General features: G+C 39.9%; 1 protein-coding gene across 3 annotated transcripts in view; it reads left to right on the top strand.

The window, feature by feature from the left end:
* Window positions 1–7,905: 7,905 nt before the first annotated feature.
* thsd7ba (thrombospondin, type I, domain containing 7Ba) overlaps window positions 7,906–20,894 on the top strand; it is a 908,760-nt gene continuing 895,771 nt past the window's right edge. For 2 of the 3 annotated variants that reach the window (XM_072579697.1, XM_072579699.1), the window contains exon 1: window positions 7,906–7,973. The gene's annotated coding sequence lies outside the window, so the exon portion shown is untranslated. Of the gene's footprint in view, window positions 7,974–16,063; window positions 16,202–20,894 lie in introns of those variants that run through there. The other variant, XM_072579698.1, reaches the window with a different exon arrangement.

The raw sequence follows: 20,894 nt of genomic DNA on the forward strand, positions 1-20,894 counted from the left end.
CCATACGGTGACAAAATTGAGAAAAAAAATGGATAGACAGTGAAGGTTACTTGTGACGTTTAAGGTTTTATTCTACTAAATATTACAGTGCTAAATCTTTTTGTTTTGTTCTGAGGATTAATGCCAAAAAAAAAACAATGACAGCTAAAAACAGTTTATGCTCAGAGTCTAGGTGCTTGGCATTCAACTTAGCTCAGTGTTAACATTCATACTGCTAAATCAGGAAGTTGTAGCTTGAAGTCCAAAACCAGGAATTGAGCAAATGTTTCAGGTTGGCTCTTCTGTGCGGTCTGGGGAGTGTTGTAATAGAGATGTGGAAGACGGAATGATAGAATTTCTGAATGCTGGATCAAGTAGACTAAAACCATAACCACTAGTGATGGGTGAAGGGAAGGAGGATGCAAAAGAAATCAGATTCGGAGGAAAGGAGATTTCTGCACAGGCTTGAGGACTGGAAGATGCTATTGAGTTAGGGAAGGGCAAAATGTATGGAGATTGTGTAATCAGTTGGAGAATTTTACAATGAAAGAGAGTTGTTTTGAACTAACAAAGGCATAGACGAGAATTTGAGGAGCGAATGGGTGGAGAATAATGAACTTACTGAGGTAGGGGAGAGTATTTGAACAATTAAGCTTATCTAATGGACAAATAAGATTCTGAGGATCTGAGTCTGGTTGAAACTGTAACAGTGGCCAGGATAGTAAATACACTTGGTGTGAGGGTACAGTGCTTTAGTGGGTGATGATAATAAGATGTTTGGATTTTGTGGAGTGTGCTGGAGTGGGAAAGATGGTTAGTATGTATGCTACTTGATTGGAAGATTGTTTCAGGAACCTAGTGTTTTGAAAGCAATAAGTAATTAATTCAGTGGCGGAAAGGTAATAAAATAAGAATCATGCCTGTTTGTTGTTGAAAGGTCGTTGGTATGCTTAATTACTCATTTGAAAAATTAAACGTAATTAAACTAATCCTACCTTCCTAATTTAGTGCAACTCATACGTGTCTCCTGTACCTTCAATAAACTAATCACTTTACTCAGTGTGAGAGATCTTCGGATTTCAAGTAACTGAGTTATAGTAACAACAGATTGACCAGCCATAAGACCACAAGATGTAGGAACAGAAACAGGCCATTTGGCCCATCGAGTCTGCTTTGCCATTCAATGAGATCATGGCTGATCTGATAATCCTCAAGTTGACATCCCTGCCTTATATCTTTTTTCTTCACCAGTGGGATATGGGAGTCACTGGCTGGCCTGTATTTATTGCCTGCCCTGAGCTGCCTTTCAGAAGGTGGTGATGAGCTGCCTTCTTGAACGACTGCAGTCGAGGTGCTTTAAGTTTATCAACCCCCCCAGGGAGGTTGTACTAACTGGACTGTGACATCTCAGATCTCAATTGAGCCCATTAATGCTACAAAATCACCTTGCGTAGTAGTGGAAGAAAGCTCGCCCTGAACTGTGGAACATCTTTTTGTGTGAGAGTAACAGAAATTAAGACATGGATATTCTAAACTGCAGAGCTTTGTTGAAAAGTCTGCAAGATGGTTCTAACTGAAATGGTTGGGGCTGCCCTTACACTTCTAGTAAGCTCCCAAACAGCCATTAGGTGACGCATACTTCCATAAGTCAGTGCCAACTCTGAAACTTGATCCAGCAACAAGCTGCATCATTCACAATCATGACCTTGCTGCCATGTAATTGAGTACACCTGCTGCCAGACTCCAATACCTTAGGATATGTCGACCGGTGCCACATCTGTAGGATATATACAGCCCACAATATTTAACTGGAGAAAATTTTGGCTTATCAAGTACAGTCTGTTAGATAAGTGATTTTTCAACATAAAGGCAGTGAGGATGATGAGATGGTGTTGGAGATAATGTGATAGGTTGCAAAAACAGAGGTGATGTCGATATTATTCTGAAGAGGAAATTATGACCTGCTGAGGTTCATCAGCAATATTTGTTTTTATTTCAGATCTCCAACATCTCCATTTCTTTGTTTTATTTTAATGTTTAACTTCTTCCAGGTATGCCCACCTCAGACAAGTTCTGCTCCTCTTTCTGATTTTGGTCCACACTTTTCTTCTTGCTCTCCATCATTGTCAACTATTAGTGGAAAAAACAAAAACAAAGTCCTTACCAAATTCTGGTTCCACAACTGCATCTCATTCCAAGTGACAGCCTCCAGTTCATATTCACCCCACGTGGATTCTGACTGAAGTTTGCATTTTGAATCCAGCAGGACTACAGGTATCTTCATGATGTAGAATGCTTCTCACACAGCTGTTCTTGCCACATCCTAAGGTCCACACTCAGTGCCATGCGTTGTATGCTATTGACCCCTCTTTCCATTAGAATAATAGAATCTCTACAGTGTGGAAACAGGCCCTTCAGCCCATCACGTCCACACTGACTCTCTGAAGAGTAACCCACCCAGACCCATACCCCTACCCTATTAGCCTATATTTATCCCTAACCTACACATCCCTGAACACTATGGGCAATTCAGCTTGGCTAACTCACCTATCTTACACATTCCTGAAGACAATGGGCAATTCATCATGCCCAACTCACCTAACTGCACATCTTTGGATTGTGGGAGGTAACTGGAGCACCTGGAGGAAACACATGCAGATGTGGGGAGAACGTGCAAACTCCACGCAGACAGTCATCTGAGGCTGGAATTGAACTCAGGTCGATGGCGCTGTAATGCAGCAGTGCTAACCACTGAGTCACCATGCCACCTTAAACGAACATCACCTCACACTGTCTCAGAGCCATTCTGCCCACATTCTACTTCATTCACCGGCTTGTTCAATGTTCTAACAAGAAACAATTTTTCTTCCTTTCTGGCATTAAAGAATGCAATTCAAAAGGAGTCAATGGAGTTGAAACGTTAACTCTGCTTCCTTCCCACAGATGCTGCCAGATCTTTTTATTAGAATCTCTACCATGTGCAAACATCCCCTTCGGCCCAACAAGTCCACACCACTCTCCAAAGAGTATCTCACCCAGACCCATTCCCCTACATTCACTCCTGACTCATACACCTAACCTATACATCCCTGAACACTATGGGTAATTTAGCACACCCATTTCACCCAACCTGCACATCTTTGGACTGTGGGAGGAAACCGGAGCACCTGGGGGAAACCCACACAGACACAGGGAGCATGTGCAAACTCCACACAGACAGTTACCCGAGGCTGGAATCAAACCAGGGTTCCTGGCGCTGTGAGGTAGCAGTGCTAACCACTGAGCCACCATGCTGCCCCCTGTTGAGTTTATACCAAAACTTCCTGTTTTTGTTTTAGATTTCTGGCACCCGAAGTTTTTTTTAGCTTACAAAAAGGTATCTTGGTTGAACAAGATTCTTTATGCCTTTGTCAGAGTTAATTTTTCAATGCTGACATCTCCATGAGAGCAATAACCTTTAGTTGCACTGAATGCTATGTCAAGTCCTGGCAATTATTTAGCCAACCAACTAGTTTGAAATTATGATATATATATTAATTATTTTAATAATGAATATATATAAATTTAATATATTGGACTTCAAGGTAACTTTTGAATTATCTTTACATAGCAATGAGAAAACATTATGTTGAATGAATGCCAGGTTATATTCTGATTGTTTTGAGACAGTACACAATGTCAGTTGCCCAGTTAATTATCTAAAAGAAATATGCGTCTGAGTATTTGTAATTTCATTGCAAACATGTCCAGGTGTATTGTCAGCCATACCAAAGCAAATAGCTGTACAATGCCATGCCATGCCCTTCCTTGCTGCTTCAATGACAAGTCAATTTAATTGATTATTTAAATTGACATTAACTTGATTTTGTGATCTAATTATAATTAAGTAATTTTCATGGTTTTCATGTATATTTGCCTCGCTCCGCTGCTTTATAGATTATCATATAATTCCATTTTTCTTTGTTGCTCTCTCATTAACTACAAAAACAAAAGAAAGACCAAGTGTCTGACGTTATCTGGCAAGAATTAGTGCTGAGTACTTGAATGGAACTGAAGGCACTGACTTCCTCTATGGCCTCATTTGAATCCAATTGGTATAGCTGAGCACTACTTTTGAGCACTATTGATCAAAGAAACAACAGGGAGATCACAAACAGGTGATCTCTGAAAACTGTATAGAATTTTAAACTGCCATCACCTCTCATTCCCTCCTCAATGAGATCTTTGGATTAACTATAGAGAAACTAGAAGCAGGCGTTGGTCATTCTGCCCTTCAAACCTGTTTTGCCATTCAGTAGGATCATAGCTAATCATTTATCTTAATGCAATATTCTCACTTTCTCCCCATTCTCCTTGGTTCCCTTAATATCTAAGAATTTAACTCTTTCCAAGTCTCTTCAGTGACTTGGCCACCACAGCTTTCTGAGGTATGGCTAGAAAATTAATTCAGCCTACTCCTCCATCAATATTTTGTGGAAGTACAATAGGAGCCCACTGACATGCAGCAACAGAGCTTCTGCCTCGCAAAGCATTCTGACAAAACTCGCCAAATAAATCTGATGTCAGGAAAACTCAGCAAGGAAACCAGAGTGAGCACCTGGAGACCTTTTTGCTTGCTCCAAATGACCTTCATTTTGGACCTAGGGTGCTAACAACTTGGGGTACTGCTCAATGAGCACTCAATGCACATCCATGGCATTGGCGTCCAACATGTGCTAGCCTCTAAGAACACTCAGGGAAATCTCCAATTCACTAGCAGGACCCTTCTGCAGTTCAAGACTGCACCTTGGACTGCATGGCAATGATCATTGCAATGTTTTAGCAATGCCAGTGTGCACTCACAGACATGCACCTAGCTCCTGGATTGGACCAGGTTGTAACTTGGGGTTCCTTCTGCTTACTTTCACTGAGTCTTCCTGGATTCCTACAATATCCCTGTCTTGCCGTACATTTTTTACACTTTGCCTTTCAGTCAGAGATACTAGAGTTCTTTTTCTCTTGCCTTGCTATTTAGCACAGCCAGAAAACAAGGATGTAATTGCCGTCAACAGGCCTTAATCAATTCAAGGGGACATAGCCATAGCTCAAGAGGTCCTGGCATGGTAGTCAAGAGCAGATTCTGATACCAGTCCAGGCCTTGCTTGGGGCAGTCAGAGCCAGGATCCTCTTTTCATTAGGGGTGAAGAGTTGAAAGGTGCCAGCACACCACTTGTCTTGACTCTCTCTGCCTACTGTGGGTTTTCTCCTCATTGAATGAGAGGCAGGCATGTATTGCAGGAGCTGAATGGACTGGCACAACACTTGCTGTCAGTGCAGGTGGGGTGTATCCCAAGTGAGTGAATAGGCAATGCAGAGGATAGTGCTGTTGGTGTTTGGAATGGGTAAGAGTGAGTGAGAAAAGGTGCTGGAGTCAATAGTGAGAGTGATAGAACATGAGGGAGGTTGGTGGAGCTGGGTAGGTGATGTGGGGGTGAGCAAGGTGAGAACAGTAGCAGTAATAGAGCAAGTGTGAAGTATCAGAGTGATAATGGATCTTGCCCTGATGGAGTGCAGAAGGACATTTATCTTCCTACATTGTTGTGCATTCCTCCAGACAGCTGAGGCTGCTTTAACATGGGTGACTACATTAGAGCAAACTGGCATAGTCTAGTGTTGGGACCTGCTGCTTGAACTGCTGTTCTTTTCCAGCACCACTAATCCAGAATCCAGTTTCCAGCATCTGCAGTCATTGTTTTTAAGATTTTCCTGCTCCTCGGATGCTGCCTGAACTGCTGTGCTTTTCTAGCACCACTAATCCTGGTCCTGGTGGAAGGAAAAGTCTTGCTTCTGCACTTACCCCATTCAGCTGGCTGCTTTGGGAGGCAAGGGAGGTAATTGCTGGGGCCCTGGTGGAGATATTTAATACTTTGCTGGCCACACGTGAAATGCTAGATAACTGGACGATAGTTAATGAGACATTGTGGATCTGTTGCTGTAAGAATTTTGAAGGATGGTGAGTTTAGTGTCAGTGTACAATTGCAGGATTATTATTCCTTGAAGGGGGAAAGGGCATGGCGGTGGAAGGTTTTGTTGGTTGGGCATCAACCAGGTTTTCTTTCATAGCACAGGGATCCTCAAAGATGGCAGCATGTGGAGTATTTCATGATGAATGAACCATGCACTAACTTGGCACAGCTTGCATTTGCTTGACCAATGTCATGACAATGGCCCTGCCTGGCTTTGATGGTCTCGAAACATACAAGATTCAAGCTGTTGCAAATACCTTCTGGGAATTCCAAAAGCTGCTTTGGATGCATTCTGCATGTACTCCCAGGATGCCTACAATGCCGAAGATGCTGGGATGGTCTAGACTTCTGCTGTAGAGAGGAGTGGAAGCTAATGCTCCATCTTCTTCAATAATGAAGCATTTATGACCTATATTGTGCATCTATAATAGTATGATATTTTCAGATTGGTTCAGATAACCTTGAAAAATATGCTGAAGGCAGGAACAATCTTGATATGCATGAATAGGGGACAATGGTTCAGTGGGTACAATGAGAGCATGCAATATTGAGAGTGTTGGATCATGAACCTTGGTGGGAAGTGGGTGTAATGGGAGGGGCAGACTGAGTATGAAGTCACAGAGAGAAATATAACACTGTTCCTTGTGGACATAGAAGGTATTAATGTGCTTGTGGCACTGCTGTGCATTCCTCCAGACCATGGCCACTGTGCTGAGCCAAATGGCTACTACACACTGGGCTGTCAGCAAATGGCACACTGAGATTTAGACATGGTGCCTGGGACATGAATACTGCAAGGACCGAGCTCTGGCAAGCATCAACACTGCTGAGTGCAAGCTAGCAAAAGAACAGTGATACTCCATTAAGTTTGCTATGTAGGAGGCATTTCTAGAAGTACACTTATTTATTTCGACTGGGCAAAGGTTGGTAGGTTTTGTTGCACATATTAAACTGCCTTGTCCAATATGAGCTTTACGATGGTACACATTACGGTATTTCCAGGTATAATAACAAGAACTAAAAAATCAATTTATTAAAATTTAGGCTCATACTAAATGGATGGATACTCAGTTATCCATCTGACCTTTCATCATAGCAAGAACCAAAAAAAACACTAGGTTTTTATGCGGAGGATATAATTTGATTATGGAAAACTGTGGACAAAATGATCTGTTGTCTTTGTATTGTGTGAATGATAATGTTGTTTAGTTACTTTGCAATATGAGGATTTCAAAATATTATTCCATGGCCACAAAAAATAAATTGGCAAGATGATGTTTTTCACAGAAGAGTATTTGAGTATTAGATCTAGATATAAGCAAAATAAGTAGTTTGAATGTTAAAGTCATCTCCTGACATATACTAGGGTGATTAATAAATTGAATGAAAGCAAGAGTCAAAATATATTTATCAACAAGCAATATTATTTATTCTAATGAATGAAGGGACCATAGGGAAGTAAGGAGTTAATTTAGCAGCAATGAGCAACAGTTGATTTCTCTAAATTGTCCTTGCTAACTGGTATAAACATAACAGAGCTGAGTAAGGCAGGAAGAAACTTTACCAGATTTAATAGTACAGTCCAGTAGCTGCTGTTTTCAATTACAGAAGCATTCTTTTTATTCAGTCTGTGCTTGCTAACACGGTCACCTGGTATTGAACAGAATATCGAAATACTAATTTTAGAATGCAGAGTAGTCCTGAGAAGGGTGCAAATAAACTACAGCTCCTTTGAGAAATGAAGTGACAGATTGGTACATTTGTGTCACAATTGAAAGTAATTAGTTAAGGTTTGAGGAAAGACTTCATTTCCAAGGCTTGCGTCGATCATAAAATTCAGCCAATAAGGTTGGACTGTGTAGCAGCTGTTCTTTGACAGTGCAATTCCACCTCTTGAGCACAGTCTTAGTATTGTGTATAAAATGGGTGGTAGTATCGCAGTTACAGTGCTGGTAAGCAGTTCAAATACGATTCAGATCCTTCATTCTGGTGAGTGATGTTGTTGCTTCTCTGTACTTGCACGATTTCTATTTTGCAGAATCAATGTCAATAATGCTTCATCGCTGGAGTTATCTTCCCCAGAAAGAAAAATACTTTCATGCTTATAATTTTTAAGTTCAAATGCATATTTTAGAGCATTATAACTAATGAAATGTTTTTATAGTATGTTCATTGCTATTGAATGAAGTGATTTTGCTTTAAGCATGCTGTGAGTAAAGCAGCATTTCAAATTAAATTTTAAAAATCAAGTATTTCCTTTCTTGATTTTATATTCTTGTTTTTGTTTTGGATGCAAAATCTGAGTTCATAGTTGTTTCTATTATTGGGGAGTATTCCAACAGACCAAAGGGAGTTTAGCAGTTTATACTACAGCATTGATAATCTGTTTAGTGATTTGTGTTATTGGAAAGAAAACCATACAATTTACATATGTGTCTGATCAAACAAGAGTGTTATGGTAGCGTTAAAATAACTGAATAGAAAGCTACCTTTAGGGAGTCTTGTATCTTTTTTGTAGCATAACAACATTCATTAAGTACTTTGCTTTATTGAAAGTAGAAATAAATCATTTTGGTGGAAGCCAATTACAGTTTTTATGTAAAGATTGTGACTTACTGATTATTCACTTTGTCCACAATTGAATTAATGAAATATTGAATACTCAGGTGAATGAGAAATTGCATTCTGAGTTGTTGGGCATTTGCTGGGAATAACACTGAGCCCATCCTCTCCACACAGAATCTTATCTCGAGTTTCTGTGTTTAGTCTGCAAGTACTACCACTAAGAGGCAACAGAAGTCTTTCTGATTAAGACCTTTTCAACATGTCCACTGAAAAAGTGATGAATTCAGTGAGCAGTCTGTGTGAAGCGGAGATTCAAGATTGCATTTACAAGCAGGCATGCCGTGCTAGAGAAGAAATATGTTTTCCCCTTTAACAATTAATGTCAAGTGTATTGTTGATGAAATAATTCTTAATGGTTTGTACGTTTCTGTACATATGTTTACACAGACAAAATCTCCAACTCATCAGCTCCCATCCATTGTATTGCTTCTGGATTACTGAAGGTTTTGAGGAATATTCACAACCTTGTAAAGCAGCCGTTTCTGAGATTATTTGTCATAGGAATGCACAAACTTTGTGTCACTATAAATCAGCATGACTTTAATTTGTGGCTCAAAGCTCTTTAGATATTGGAGTACTCGAGGTGATGACTAAGTTAATTGTTTCAAGGTAGTGAAGAAGGCTTGCCTTGAGGAGAGAACATGATTAACTTTCAATTTGAATAAACCACTACAAATTCAATGCAGCGTACAACATGTTTTCTTGACAAAGAGCAACTCTTTCAAGAACAACTTGGAGTAGATTATCTGGTAGGTAGTCTAACTGAAATGATCCGTAGACTTCTGACAGTTAACTCTACTATTCCAGGGAAAAAAATACTGAGGCTGTTTTCTTTTGGGAGAAGGGAGTTGCCACCAGCATCTACAATAAATTTTTAAAATGAATTGCTAGGAGATTTTAGCTACTGAAACAAAATGTATTCTTATGCCTTATTGTTTATCAGAATTCCCAACAATATGCAACAACATAGCTTGATAATTTATCCATAAACATGGTGTGAAGGTATATTACATTGTAAAATGTGGAGGAAATAGATTTCTGACATAGTAAAACAGTTTTCTTGTGTTATGCAGTTTCCAACAAAAGCAAGAGACCAGTTTTTAACATGCAAAATACTGCAGATGCTGGAATCCAAAGTAGACAAGCAGAAGGTGGGAAGAACACAGCAAGCCAGGCAACACCAGGAGGTGGAGAAGTTGACGGTTCAGGTGGAACCCTTCTTCAGGACTGGGGGTGGGTGTAGGAAGAGCTGCAGCTAAAGGGGGTGGTGGGGGCAGGGTAGTGAAGACAGGCAGAGAGTTTGACCTGGTTGGTCAATAGGAGGAATGAATCCTGTAGGTGGCTGGGAGGAGCGCATTGGCATAATTCTAAGGGGTAAATATTGACAGACCACTGGATACACAGCAGCAATATATAGATGTTTTTTTCTATTTTGCGTTTGCATGTAAGGTCTGGAAGGAAACCACAACATTAACTGAGCAAGCAAATTAGGTAAAATCTAGGATGAACAGCAGACCATTACAGCAGCCATATAATGGAACATTCCTCCTGATAGGTCAGTTGTGTATTTTTAGGCATCAGCTTAAATACCTGTAATATTTATAATTCATATTTCCTTCTCTTCCCAAGTTCAGTTGTGGAGATGGTGTTTAAATTAGTTTGTACAACGTTTATGAAAATTCTCACAATATTTTAAGGGGATATATGTGATACGTGTAAAAGTCAATATTAACTTAAATATATGAAATATTGAGAGCTACAAAAACAAACCCCTCTATGGAGTGTTGTTGAACAAAGAGACCTTGGAGTGCAGGTCCATAGCTCCTTGAAAGTGGAGTCGCAGGTAGATAGGATAGTGAAGAAGACGTTTGATATGCTTTCCTTTACGGGTCAGAGTATTGAGTACAGGAGTTGGGAGGTCATGTTGCAGCTGTATTGGTTAGGCCACTGTTGGAATATTAGAGTCATAGAGATGTACAGCATGGAAACAGACCCTTCGGTCCAACCAGTCCATGCAGACCAGATATCCCAACCAAATCTAGTCCCACCTGCCAGCACCCAGCCCATATCCCTCCAAACCCTTCATATTCACATACACATCCAAATGCCTCTTAAATGTTGCAATTGTACCAGCCTCCACCACATCCTCTGGCAGCTCATTCCATACACGTACCACCCTCTGTGTGAAAAAGTTGCCCCTTAGATCTCTTTTATATCTTTCCCTTCTCACTCTAAACCTATGCCCTCTAGTTCAGGACTCCCCGACCCCAGGGAAAATACTTTTTCTATTTACCCTATCCATGCCCCTCATAATTTTGTAAACCTCTATAAGGTCACCCCTCAGCCTCCAACGCTCCAGGGAAAACAGCCCCAGACTGTTCAGCCTCTCCCTGTAGGTCAGATTCTCCAACCCTGGCAACATCCTTGTAAATCTTTTCTCAACCCTTTCAAGTTTCACAACATCTTTCCGATAGGAAAGAGACCAATATTGCATGCAATATTCCGACAGAGGCCTAACCAATGTCCTGTACAGCCGCAACATGGCCTCCCAACTCCTGTACTCAATACTCTGACCAATAAAGGAAAGCAAACCAAACGCCTTCTTCACTATCTTATCCACCTGCGACTCCACTTTCAAGGAGCTATGAGCCTGCATTCCAAGGTCTCTTTGTTCAGCAACACTCCCTAGGACCTTACCATTAATTGTAAAAGTCCTGCCAAGGTTTGCTTTCCAAAAATGCAGCACCTCATAATTATCTGAATTAAACTCCATCTGCCACTTCTCAACCCATTGGCCCATCTGGTCCAGATCCTGTTGTAATCTGAGGTAACCCTCTTCGCTGTCCACTACACCTCCAATTTTGGTGTCATCTACAAACTTATTAACTGTACCTCTTGTGCTCGCATCCAAATCATTTATGTAAATGACAACAAGTAGAGGGCCCAGCACCGATCCTTGTAGCACTCCACTGGTCACAGGCCTCCAGTCTGAAAAACAACCCTCCACCACCACCCTCTGTCTTCTATCTTTGAACCAGTTCTGTATCCAAATGGCTAGTTCTCCCTGTATTCCATGAGATCTAACCTTGCTAATCAGTCTCCCAAGGGGAACCTTGTCGAATGCCTTACTGAAGTCCATATAGATCACATCTACTGCTCTGCCCTCATACATCTGCTTTGTTACTTCTTCAAAAAACTCAATCAAGTTTGTGAGACATGATTTCCCACACACATAGCCATGTGACTATCCCAAATCAGTCCTTGCCTTTCCAAATACATGTACATCCTGTCCCTCAGGATTCCCTCCAACAACTTGCCCACCACCAAAGTCAGGCTCACTGGTCTATAGTTCCCTGACTTGTCTTTACCGCCCTTTCTTAAACAGTGGCACCACGTTTGCCAACCTCCAGTCTTCCGGCACCTCACCTGTGACTATCGATGATACAAATATCTCAGCAAGAGGCCCAGCAATCACTTCTCTTGCTTCCCACAGAGTTCTCGGGTACACCTGATCAGGTCCTGTGGATTTATCCACTTTTAACCGTTTCAAGACATCCAGCGCTTCCTCCTCTGTAATCTGGACATTTTGCAAGATGTCACCATCTATTTCCCTACAGTCCGATATCTTCCATATCCTTTTCCACAGTAAATACTGATGCAAAATATTCATTTAGTATCTCCCCCATTTTCTGTGGTTCCACACAAAGGCCGCCTTGCTGATCTTTGAGGGGCCCTATTCTCTCCCTAGTTACCCTTTTGTCCTTAATATATTTGTAAAAACCCTTTGGATTCTCATGAATTCTATTTGCCAAAGCTATCTCATGCCCCCCTTTTACCCTCCTGACTTCCCTCTTAAGTATACTCCTACTTTCTTTATACTCTTCTAAGGATTCACTCAATCTATCCTGTCTATACCTGAAATATGCTTCCTTCTTTTTCTTAACCAAACCCTCAATTTCTTTAGTCATCCAACATTCCCTATACCTACCAGCCTTTCCTTTCACCCTGACAGGAATATACTTTCTCTGGATTCTTGTTATCTCATTTCTGAAGGCTTCCCATTATCCAGCCGTCCCTTTACCTTCAAACATCTGCCTCCAATCAGCTTTTGAAAGTTTTTTTTAGATTAGATTACTTACAGTGTGGAAACAGGCCCTTCGGCCCAACAAGTCCACACCGCCCCGCCGAAGCGTAACCCACCCATACCCCTACATCTACATCTACCCCTTACCTAACACTACGGGCAATTTAGCATGGCCAATTCACCTGACCTGCACATCTTTGGACTGTGGGAGGAAACCGGAGCACCCGGAGGAAACCCACGCAGACACGGGGAGAACGTGCAAACTCCACACAGTCAGTCGCCTGAGGCAGGAATTGAACCCGGGTCTCCGGCGCTGTGAGGCAGCAGTGCTAACCACTGTGCCACCGTGCCGCCCATATACCATCAAAATTGACCTTTCTCCAATTTAGAACTTCAACTTTTAGATCTGGTCTATCCTTTCCCATCACTACTATAAAACAAATAGAATTATGGTCGCTGGCCCCAAAGTGCTCCCCCACTGACACCTCAGTCACCTGCCCTGCCTTATTTTCCAAGAGTGGGTCTAGTTTTGCACCTTCTCTAGTAGGTACATCCACATACTGAATTAGAAAATTGTCTTGTGCACACTTAAAAAATTCCTCTCCATCTAAACTTTTAACACTATGGCAGTCCCAGTTTATGTTTGGAAAGTTAAAATCCCCTACCATAACTAACCTGTTATTCTTACAGATAGCTGACATCTCCTTACAAGTTTGTTTCTCAATTTCCCTCTGACTATTGGGGGTCTATAATACAATAAGGTGATCATCCTTTTCTTATTTCTCAGTTCCACCCACATAACATCCCTGGATGTATTTCCGGGAATATGTTCCCTCAGCACAGCTGTAATGCTTATCAAAAATGCCACTCCCCTCCTCTCTTGCCTCCCTTTCTATCCTTCCTGTAGCATTTGTATCCTGCAACATTAAGCTGCCAGTCCTGCCCATCCCTGAGCCATGTTTCCGTAATTGCTATGATATCCCAGTCCCATGTTCCTAACCATGCCCTGAGTTCATCTGCCTTCCCTGTTAGGCCCCTTGCATTGAAATAAATGCAGTTTAATTTATTAGTCCTACCTTGTCCCTGCCTGCCCTGACTGTTTGACTCACTTCAGTTCTCAGCTATACCCGTTTCAGATTGATCTCTTTCCTCACTATCTCCCTGGGTTCCACCCCCCCACCTTACTAGTTTAAATCCTCCCAAGCAGTTCTAGCAAATTTCCCTACCAGTATATTAGTCCCTTTCCAATTTAGGTGCAATCCGTCCTTCTCGTATAGGTCACTTCTACCCCAAAAGAGATTCCAATGATCCAAAAATGTGAATCCTATTGCGAGCAATTCTGGTCTCCTTTCTATTTGAAAGATGTTGTGAAATGTGAAAGGGTTCAAAAAAGATTTACAAGGATGTTGCCAGGGTTGGAGGATTTGAGCTATAGGGAGACGCTGAACAGGCTGGGGCTGTTTTCCCTGGAGCATCAGAGGCTGAAGGGTGACCTTACAGAAGTTTACAAAATTATGAGGGGCATGGATAGGATAAATAGTCAAAGTCTTTTCCCTGGGGTGGGGGAGTCCAGAACTAGAGGGCATAGGTTTAGGGTGAGAGGGGAAAGATATAAAAGAGACCTAAGGGGCAACGTTTTCATGCAGAGGGTGGTACGTGTATGGAATGAGCTGCCAGAGGAAGTGGTGGAGGCTGGTACAATTGCAACATTTAAGAGGCATTTGGATGTGTATATGAATATGAAGAGTTTGGAGGGATATGGGCCGGGTGCTGACAGGTTGGGACTAGACTGGGTTGGAATATCTGGTCGGCATGGACGGGTTGGATCGAATGGTCTGTTTCCATGCTGTACATCTCTATGACTCTATGCCAGGAAATAGACTGCTGTGTTAAGTTGTGACAAAACAAGCCCAACCAACATTAACTCCCGCTCTACCTCACCCGACTCCCCCACCAAAAAAATCACGATTGTGAAATTGATCGAAGACTTCCGTAGAAGTTGATGCAAGAGTGAAGCAAGCTACTGCTCAACACAGTGGCACACAAATAAATTCTGTAGAGAAGGATTTTGAAATAATCAGTGAAGCAAATCTGGGCTCTGTAGTGATTCAATTTCCTCCATATTCAGTGTTGCATTTATTGATAATATTGCCAGTAAAACTTTAAAAGCAAATCTTAGAAGGACACTTCTTCTTTACAGAAGTGTTGAAAATATTCTTCCCAAATGTAGGAATTTACATAAACACTGTCATTTCTTTCTTGTAAACCACTAGAACAAGCAAATTCAACTGCTCCCCAGTCACTGCTTGTCACTAGCTTTGTACAACAACTTTTTTCATGTCACATGTATTAATCCAACTACCTGCCCTCTGACAACGCTCACCAAGAGATTAGGTAGTATACTGTAAGTTATAAACTCTGCAGGGGCTCAGTTTTCTTAGCATTGTGTATCATGTAATGTATCCTGTCTTGACTTATTCAAATTTTGTGTTTTTATTTTACCATCGCTTCATAAAACAATTGAGTGAACAGTAATTAGGGTACTGACATGATATGAAATGCTACTGCAAGGAATTAACATTAGCACATCTTTCCAAACAGACCATAAACAATGTTGATGGGACACTGTGCATGGAGACCTTAATCTGCAGTGTACATTTTTTAGGAATCTTAAACTGTTTATTCATACCATGCCATGTCGCTTGTTCAAGTTCACATTCTGTTCACTTTGGTCGAATCGGGGTGTTTCTGCAGTGTTCAGGTTAGATGCCCATCCCCTTTTCTCATGTATATTTTAATAGAACATTGACAAGGTGATGAGATTGGAACTTGCTGCCTAGATTCATGCTTTGGTGCTGGAGATGCATACAAACTCCTCTGCACTGCAGCTGATTTCCTGCCTATTGAATTATGCAGTCGGAGCTGGTCAAATAACAGTGCTGGCTTTACACTGTTGCCTATTAACAGCACTGGGACTGAAGCTAGCTTATCAGCTCCTGCAAGAAAAAAATAGCTAAATGTGGCTTAACTGATCTCTTGATTTTTATAAATTTTTGGCTTTACATTATTATCTATAGTCTATTTCAGCTTATATAAACGAAACCTCAATAGACAATTGCAGCTTGAAGAACAGTGCAACTAAAAACAATCTGAAGGGGAGCTATTGGCTTAGTATTCAGATTATCCAGATTCACAATACTAGCATGTTGTCAGAGTAAATACATCTCTAATGATATTCAGGTCAGAACAGAATAGCGAAACGCAGATATCCAATTAGAGACCAAGCCAATAAAACGCAAATCCATTGGGGGAGTGCTTACAATTTGAGAGCAATGTGAAGCTGAATTGCTCACTTTTGTTTGCAGTTTCTGTTCTCTGTTTGCTTGAGAACTAATGAGATTTAAAATGTTTTTTTTCTGACTTCTGGTTATGTGCTGCACTGGCACTGTGCTTAATTCATCATTCAAGGAAAGGAACAGACTAAAGATGGTCCTTTATGGATATTGCTGTAAGTAGTGCATTACTATTTATCTTTTCATTGAGAAACAGTAGTTTCTCCTTTTTAACAACTGAGGGTTGATATCTCATAAGAAACATTTTCATCACTTGAGAGCAACAAAGTATTGATTTCTTTCCTTTGTTCTGTCCTTTTGCTGTCAGAACACTTAAGGCTTATTACAATACAATTTGCTTAAAACTCTTGGGATAAGTGTTGCTAAAGTGGTGCAGGATGAGGCTCAATGAATAGTATTTCCTTAAGTGTAATGCATTATGGCTGGCTTAAATAAGTTTTGAACTGATAATTGTTGCTTATTAGGTAGAATGGCTCAACATCTAATGTGTCTGAAATGAACTTTTAATTTCTTCAGGTTATAGTCTAGTCTGTAAACTGTAGAGCTTTCAGTTCCTCTGGGGTAAGTCTTGATGGGTTGATTCTACTTTATTTTTCCTCTGGGCCGTCATTACTGAATTATTGCTAGTTGGTGCAACAGATGCTCTGTAGGATTCTACTGTTGATTGAACTGTAATGGCCATGACAGCAGGGAAGGTCGGTATGACAGGGATCAATGGATGAACCAGATGAAATATGTGCAGTTATTTGATATCTGTACTGTAAGATGATTCATGTAACATTGCAACAGCAAATGTTAATTTTTTTCTCGAGCTCCAGTAACATTTCTGTATCTAACCTTTGCCATGTTCATAATCTGGAGAAAATACATTTTATCAAGCATGGTTTTAACTCTGTCAAGGAAAGTAATTAATTACACAGTGACTTATCTGGGTTCTGTGGCAGGTCAGTTTGGATCAGTTACTTGTCATCGGCATTTTTGATGAACTAAAAGTAGATATTAAATGAAATTTCATTATTTGTGTGTACATACAATTTTGTTCCAAATATATACAAATTTAATCAAACATATGAAAATAATAAGACCACAATAAAACCATATCAATGTCCAAAACTTATACCCAGGAACATGCACAACTGACATGTATTACTAATATGTAGTTTTTCAGTGGAAATGTTTTCATTTCATTCTTGGATAAATGTGTTCAATGCTTTATTGCAGAATTCCATTTGGTAGTGTTGTAGAGTGGTTCGTTCACAGGTGGACCTGGAGTAACAACGCAGAGAATATGGGAATCATTTTGACTCCTTGTCAAATATTGTCAAATATGACAAGAACAGATTAACAGCTTGTTTTACACCTCTTTGATTATAAATTGTAAAATAATATAAAATAGGTTATCAATTCTTTAGTGTGCATCAAAACCATTCTTTAAGAATTTGAATCTAATTGGAAATTATTCAAATTACTGATAAATTAATCAAAATGATGATAGCATTAAGAAAACACTACTGTGAAGCTGTCAGACCTTTGTACAAGAAAAAGTTGCTTCCCTGATGTTCGGGCCCAGTTTGACCTGAGCTCCACAACAGCGTGATTACCTCTTACATGTCCTGTGAAGTGGATCAGGAAGTCAGTCAGTTGTGCCAAAAGCACAACAATTAAGCAAGCTAAGAATATGAAAGATAAGTACATGTTTTCCAGTGGCAATCATGAATGAAAAATCAGTTGTTAAATAAATGATCTGTGGTCTAAGGTCTCCTTCTGGATAAACAGCAAAGACTCCACCATCAACAAATCTTTTGATGTCATCAAAATGTTTGCACTGAATCAATTTTCCCTACCTCATTTTGATTCTGGTGTCCTCTGATTTATTCTGAAATTGAATTTTTAAAAGAAATATTTACTTTGTGCTCATGCCCAAGCTGTAAACAATATATTAAGGAATATTTGGATGAAATCTTTTAACTGATGATTTCAGTAACATAGTCAGGATTAAATTCTATGTTAAAATAAAATCCAAACTGAGACAAACTTGGTGAGATTTGAGAAGATTTGTAGCACAGGTTGAGGTTCTGGATGTAAGTTTGCTAGCTAGGCTGGAAGGTTCATTTTCAGACGTTTCATCATCATACGAGGCAACATCATCAGTGAGCTTCTGGATGAAGCACTGGTAGTATAGCTTGCTTTGTATTTATGTGTTTTGGTTTCCTTGGGTTGGTAATGTCATTTCCTGTGGTAATGTCATTTCCTGCTCTTTTTCTCAGGGGTGGTAATTTACTATCTCTGAGAAAAAGAACATTAAATGACATCACCGCAGGAAATGACCTCACAGTAGGAAATGACCTCACCAACCCACTGAAACTGAAACATATAAGTACAAAGTGAGTCATACCACCAGTGCTTCATCCGGAGGCTCACTGATGATGTTACCTCATATGGTGACAAAGCATCTGGAAACGAGCTTCTAGCTTAGTGAGCACACCTACATCCTGAGACACATTCTCATTGTAAGGAAGAGCACTAACTTCAGATTCTGGAATTTGATCTTAATTGATCATTTAAATTGCAATGTTGGTATATAGTATAATGGCTGCTTGTCATTCTTCTCGTTTCAATTATTGCACCTAATCCTGCTGCAATCAAATGTCTGTATGTCTCAGTTATAAATGTCATTGTGACGGTTATATGCTCCAAAGTGTACTGAACATTTTCAACTTTAATTTCCAAAATGTGTTTTTAAGAAAAGACTGTCACAGGCAAAACAGACTTCAGATGTAAATTTAGTGCTAAACAAAATCAGAAATTGCTGGAAAAACTCAGCAGATCTGGCAACATCTGCTGACTTAACATTTGGGGTCCAGTGATCCTAATTGAGAAATGAATTTAGTGCAGTCTGCAAACGTTCTGTGAGAGCCATGGAAAGTTCCACCTTTAGAATGTCAGGGAAACTTCGAACTGAGAGAAATATAACAGAAAGAGATAACAAGGATGCTGACTAGCTCTTCTCTCTCAGCAGAGTGATGCCTCTTGCAGACATTTTCTTGTGTTTCATTCTTCCAGGAAAACACAAAAAAGGGATTAAAAAAAATTTACACGTGGTCAGTATCTGTTAGTGGAAAAGAAATGTGTGCAAATGATAGATCGTGTGCCAGTGAACTGAGAGTTTCATGTGTACTAGGCTGTGTTTGAGCACAAGTGTGCTTTGAATGTCACATTGATGAACCTCCTACTAATCACCCCTGTGTTCCTGAGAAAAGGATTCTTTCACTCTGAGTTTTAGAAGCCAGCTTGCAAACAAACCAGTTAAAACGAAACAGGAAAATAGAAGGATTCTGTTGTTTTGTGTGCTTCCAACAAACCACTGTCAGAAGGTAACTTGATAAAATAATTTTACAAACTGCAAAGTCAAGAATCCCAACTGTTCAACTATCAACACTCCACTATCTTATCTTTGCAAACCACCCAAGAAAGACTGATCCATATATCTACAAACTTTTACCTTTTATGGACACACTTATTATTCCTAACCTAAATGTATGTCTCTTGTATTATTCCTTCTTTTTACATTCAGTAGCCAATAAATTCACTCACTTGTAAACTCAAAATTTTTGATTAAATGGATCTTTTTAGAACATAAATTCATTTCTTGTAAGAGAAATACTCACAAGTGAGGGGTCCTTTTCAAATTAACTTCATTGTGACTAAAAGAGAGGATGAGCAAATAAATAAGAGTGGTCAGTTCAACCATCCTCATCTAGGAGAATAATGTATGGAATCTGGGATTTTTGTATGGCATCTAATAATTTAGAGAAACCTGCCTGAGGTATAGTCATAACAAGAAAGATATATCTTATTAAAAATTTTGCTTTCATAGTGCCATACTACGCAACCCAAAATCTAAATTAAATGACCAAGTTAATTCACTTTATTTTAGATTTTTAGCGTGAAGCAGTGGTAATTATTCCTCAACTGCAAGATCATTATGAATGAAAAAATGATTCAGTGTGTTAGTTCACAGCCAGAAATATTCTAAGGTATCTCCATTTTATGTCGTCAGATTTCAAATGACCGTTGTATTCTTTCAACTACTGCTCACCTCAAAATCCATTCCATGCACAAATCATTCTTTCTGTAACTTCCTTACATCACTCCAAAATTTGAATTTGTTTCCATATGTATTTGAATATGTTAATCCAAAGTAATTTTTTGTGTTCATCTTTCTCCTATCATTGACTTTCTTACACATTTCTCATTTGATATGATTTATTATTGTCACCTACTGAATTACAGTGGAAAGTATTGTTTTGTGTGCTATCCAGACAAATCATACCTTACATAAGTACATCAGAGTAATAGAACAGAATGCAGAATATAGTGTTACAGCTGCAGAGAAGGTGCAGAGAAAGACCAACACTAATATGAGATGTCTGTTCGTAAGTCTCATAACAACAGGGAATAAGCTAATTTAAACTTCTCTATCTTTTGCCCAATGGAAGAGGGTAGAAGTGAGTATATCCGGGTGGGAGGGGTGTTTGATTATGTCAGCTGCTTTTCGAAGGCAGTGGGAAGTGCAGACTGATTCAATAGAGAGAAGGCTGGTTTTCATGATGCATTGGGCTGCATTCACAATGCTCTGTAATTTCTTGTGGCCTTGAGTAGAGCAGTTGCCATACCAAACTGCGATACATCCAGATAGGATGCTTTCTATGGTCTATAAAAATTTGAGTATCATTGTGGACATGCCAAATTTCCTTAGCCTTCTCAGGAAGTAGAGGTAGTGCTTTCTTGACTGTAGTGTTGATATGGATGGACCAGGACAAATTATTGGTGATCTTTACTCCTGGA

Source organism: Chiloscyllium punctatum, chromosome 10, assembly GCF_047496795.1.
Source record: "Chiloscyllium punctatum isolate Juve2018m chromosome 10, sChiPun1.3, whole genome shotgun sequence".
Classification (NCBI taxonomy): Eukaryota; Metazoa; Chordata; class Chondrichthyes; order Orectolobiformes; family Hemiscylliidae; genus Chiloscyllium; species Chiloscyllium punctatum.